Source organism: Mesoplodon densirostris, chromosome 11, assembly GCF_025265405.1.
Source record: "Mesoplodon densirostris isolate mMesDen1 chromosome 11, mMesDen1 primary haplotype, whole genome shotgun sequence".
Lineage (NCBI taxonomy): Eukaryota > Metazoa > Chordata > Mammalia > Artiodactyla > Ziphiidae > Mesoplodon > Mesoplodon densirostris.
Genome location: NC_082671.1, coordinates 65,085,157 through 65,090,240, shown reverse-complemented (window position 1 = coordinate 65,090,240; position 5,084 = coordinate 65,085,157).

Genomic DNA, 5,084 nt, shown 5'->3' with positions numbered 1-5,084 from the left:
TTCCTGGACCAAAATCAACAACCCCCCTCCATGGGCTGTGCTGGGCACACACAGATGCCCGGGTGGGGCCCCATCCCCCAGGCTATGAGGACTGCGCAGAGGGTGGTGAGGTCCTGCCAGAGCGTAGGTGGCCCTGACCTGAACCCAGGTGGGTGTTTCTTCCCTAATAATAATAACAAAATTAGGTGAATCATATAAAATTGCCATGTTTATAGGTCAAAAATGATCATATGGGGCTTCCCTGGTGGCTCAGTGGTTGAGAGTCCGCCTGCCGATGCAGGGGACACAGGTTCGTGCCCCAGTCCGGGAAGATCCCACATGCCACGGAGCGGCTGGGCCCATGAGCCATGGCCGCTGAGCCCGCGTGTCCGGAGCCTGTGCTCTGCAATGGGAGAGGCCACAGCAGTGAGAGGTCCGCGTACCACAAAAAAAAAAAAAAAAAAAAAAAAAAATCATATGTTGGTAATTTCATAGTTCAATTTAATAATAATAATAATGAAAATATTTTGAGCACTTACAATATACCAGACATTGTTTCAAGGTCTTGACCTGTATTTACTTGTTTAGAACTCACTACAGCCCTATCAGTTGGCTTACGATGAGGAAATTGGGCCCAGAGAAGTTAGGTAATTAACTCAAGACCACATCGCTCACATACACAAAATCAGAATAGCTAAAATTAAAAATAGTGACAACACCAAATGCTGGTGAGGATGCGAAGAAACTGAATCCCTCAGACGCTGCTGGTGCAAATGTTGTGGTACAGCTGCTCTAGAAAACAGTTGGCAATTTCTTTAAAATCTCAAATGCAACTTCTGTACAACTCAGCATTTGCACTCCTGGGCATTTATCTCAGAGAAATGAAAAGTTATGTTCATGCCAAAATTCATAGCAGTTTTATTTGTAGTGGCCAAAAAACAGAATCAGCCCAGATGTTCTTCCATAGATGAACAATCAAACAGTTTCTTCCGTCCCAGGGAATTCTGCTCAGCAGTACAGAGGAAAGAATTAGTGGTACAGGAAATGGCTGGGAAGAATCTCCAGAAAATTCTGCCGAGTGAAAAAAAAAAAAAGCAACCCCAAAATGTTACATACTGTATGATTCCATTTAAATAACATTTTGAAGCGACATAATTTTGGAATTGGATAAGTCAGTGGGTGCAGGGATGAGAGATATAGGAGGGGGTGGATGTGTCTATAAAAGGGTGATCTTGGGGTGTCCTTGTGGTGCTAAGAATGTTTATTCAGTGTCGGCTGTGGCAGTGATACGGGCACCGACACAGGTGATGCAATTGTGCAGAACTTACACACACACACATAAATGAGTGCAAGTTAAAGTGGGACATCTAAATGAGATCATTGGAGGGGGTCAATGTCAACATCCTCGTTTTGGTAAAATGTTACAATGGGAGGGAAACGGGCATAGCATACAAAGGATCCCTCTGTATTGTGTGAACTACAATTATCTGAGTGTGAATCTACAATTATCTCAATTTTTTTAAGTAATATTTTTTTTAAATGGCCAAAACAAAAGCTGTCATAGCCCAGAGGAGCCTAAGGAGACCTGACAGCTGCATGTGATGTTATGTCCTGGATGGGATCCTGGGACAGAAAGAGACATTAGGAAAAAACAAAGAAAATTGTAGTAAAATATGGACTTAGTTAATGAGACCGTTATCAATGCTGGTTCGTTAATCAGAACAAATGTACCATGCTAATGTAAGCTGCTATTTGTAGGTGAAACTGGGTGCCAGGTTTGTGGGAACTCTCTGTACTGTCTTCTTAATTTTACTGTAAATCGAAAACGACTCTAAAAACTAAAGTTTATTTTTTAAAGATGCCAAATGACTACTTTACAAAAAGGTTTGGAAGTATCTTCTAAAACTAAATATAATTCTACCCTATGGCCCAGCAATTCCACTCCTAAATATAGCCCCCAAAGTAATGAGATCACATGCCCAGCAAAAGGCATAAATAAGAATATTCATAGCATCTTTTTTCAAAAGAGCCAAAAACTGAAAACAAGCCCAATGTCCATCAGTGGGAGAGGGATAAATAATTATGGTATATTCATGCCATAGAATACTACAGCAAAAGGGAAAAAAAGAACTTCTAGGTTAAAGAAAAAGGGTGGCTCTTTTGAACATAGTGATGAACAAAAGAATTCACACAGAAATAACTCTGCTGTGTGATTCCAGTTGTATGAAGCAGGAACAGGCAAAGCTTTCTAACAGGAAAGGTACTGAGAGGGAAGGAGAGATTTGGGCAGTTTGGGTTATAATGAAATAAGAAAGGAATAAATAAGTGAAAACAAATTTAAAAGAAAAAGACCACACATGTTATGGATTGAATGTACATGTCTCCCCAAAAATTCATAGGCTGAATCCCTTACTCCCAGTGTGATCATTTTAGGAGGTGGGGGTCTCTGGGAGGTGATTAGGTTTAGATGAAGTCGTGAGGGTGGGGTCCCCACGATGGGATCGGTGCCCTTAAAAGAAGAGAAAGATCAGACCTCTCTCTCTTTCCCTCTCCCTCTCTCTCATGTGACATTGTGAGAAGGTGGCTGTCTGAAACTCAAGGGGGGATTCCTCACCAGAACCCCACCATGCTGGCACCCTGATCTCAGACTTCCAGCCCCCAGAACTGTAAGAAAATAAACGTCTGCTGTGTAATCCACCCAGCCTATGGTGTTTTGTCATAGCAGTCCACGTAGACTGAGACCTCAGACAATTACATTAGTCAGGGCTTTCCTGAGAAACAGAACCAATAGGAAAATATATGTATTGATATGTACTATATGATATACATTCATGATATATTATGAGGAATTGGCTGTGCCATCATGAAGACTGAGAAGGCCCACGGTCTGCAGGCTGGAGGTCCAAAGCCCAGAGGCCTGAGGACCCAGGCACCCTGTCTGAGAGCAGAAGATGGGTGCCCCAGCTCCAGCACAGAGAATCTGCCCTTCCTCTGCCTTGTGTTCTATTCGGGCCACTCTGGTGGAACCGAATTCTCAGTCCACCGATTCAAATGTTAACCTCCTCTGGACACACCCTAGCAGACACACCCAGAAACAAAGTCTACTGGCCACCGGGGCTCCCTGGGCCCGAGCACGTTGACACATAGAATGAACCATCACAGCACAGCAGGAAGTGGCAAAGCTGAGCAGCAACCCAGATGTCTGGTTTACAGGGTGACATTTAAATGTGACTCCCCTGTCCTCACTCTCCAGAGAGGATTCTGGAGACCTGGGCCCTGCCCTCCCAGTGGGCGCCAAGCTACCCTAGGATGACGCCATAAGCCAGCACCCTATCAACACTCTACGCCAGATTGCTTCTTGTTGGGGGCTGTCCTATGGGACGTCCAGCAGCATCCCTAGTCTCTGCGTGGTAATGCCCATATCCCCCCATCCAACTGCGACAACCAAAAATGTCTCCAGCCACTGTCAAGCGTCTCCTGGAGGCAAAAGGACCCGAGCTGAGCCCTCCTCTTTTCGGGAGGTTGGCACACAGCCGGGGTGTGAACACCAAAGAAGAAGAAGAATGAACGGAACACCGATAAATGCAACGGTGACTGTAGAGACAATAAGAGAACCACGCGTGAGTCGTCACAGTAGCAATAATAACCGCACCGGCAGTCATGTACCGCAGTGGCACCAATAACAGCATCAGTGGACGAGGGCCACGTGGGGACGTCAACGCAGAGCCGGGGGTTTGCCGAGAGCGGAGGCTCTGGTGTCCGCTGCCCAAGGGAGCCTGTCACCATCACTTTCCTCTGCAAAGCCCGCCTCTCTAACATCTCAGACTAAGGACCCAATGGAGCATCTCAGCAGACACCTGGAGCTTCCCAGTGAAAAGGGAGATTGAGGATGTGGGAGAGGTGACGGTGCCACAGGCGGTAACGTCACACAGCCTGGAGCATGGAGCATCGCAGGCACACCTCTGAGGGCGGGGTCCCTCTGAACCCGCATCGGCCATGCGGTCCCCGGGGCCAGGCTGGGTAGGGGACCCTGAGACCAGGTCCTGGGCTGGTGGCTATGGGGCCTGGCCGGCCCTGCCACATCTGTGCCACCCAGGGCAAGAGGAGGGGTCTCTCCTTAAGACTTAAAGGCCCTCGGACCTCCAGCCTCCCGCTCCCAGGCATGACTCCTTGTCCCCCATGTGTCACCTCAGCCCTCCTTCACAGGCTGGCCGATGGGTTCACTAAAGGGAGGATGGAGGAGAAAGCCCGGGTGCAGAGAAGAGCACGTTCAAGGCTGCAGGGATAGCGGGAGTTGGGCTGAACGTGGACAGAGGTGGGTCCCCACGGCTGTCAAACACCATGCAGGGAGCCTGACCTGTCCCCCAGGGCACCCGGGGTCCTGCTTCCCGAGCCCACCAGCCACAAGGGCACACCCCGGCCACCTCCAAGCCTTCGCCACACCCACCCTGTTGCACGGGCCAAGAAATGGGAGGAGGAAAGAGTGGCCAGGAAAGGCTCTGACCTCTGATTCTAGAATCCTCCACCGCCCCACACACTCATCCCTCTACCTGGGAAACAGAAATCAGGACAGGAACCACCAAGGCTCGGTTGGGGTCAGGGGAAGGCAGTGTTCCCCAGGGGGCCCTGTCCACACGGCCACTTCCTGTCCTCACAGGCCTCGACCTGTGCTTCTCCCTTCCACATCTGACCCTGCCGCCACACTCCACGCGCATGCACACGCATGCACACGTGCACACTTGCCAAATATACACACGCACACCACACAGGCACGTATGTGCTCACATGCACACACCATACTGAGACACAGACACCTTCACACGTTCACACCCACTCACACCCAAGATGCACAGAAAACTCACACACGCGCTCACCCCAGGCTTTTGGGGGCAGCAGCGAGGAGGTGCCTGCAGCTCTACGAGGCCGACAACTGAGATTACGCTGCTGGGATGTCGCTCTTTAAAAAAGCACTGAAGGAAGCGCTGTCCTTTCAGCCAGCCTGGGACCAGCGCCCCCAGGTCGCTGTGGTGTCTCCCTTCCCCCAACGTCCTCAGGCAGGCCCAGGCCTTAGGCCGACCCAGCGTCTGGGGTGTCCCAGTGTCCAG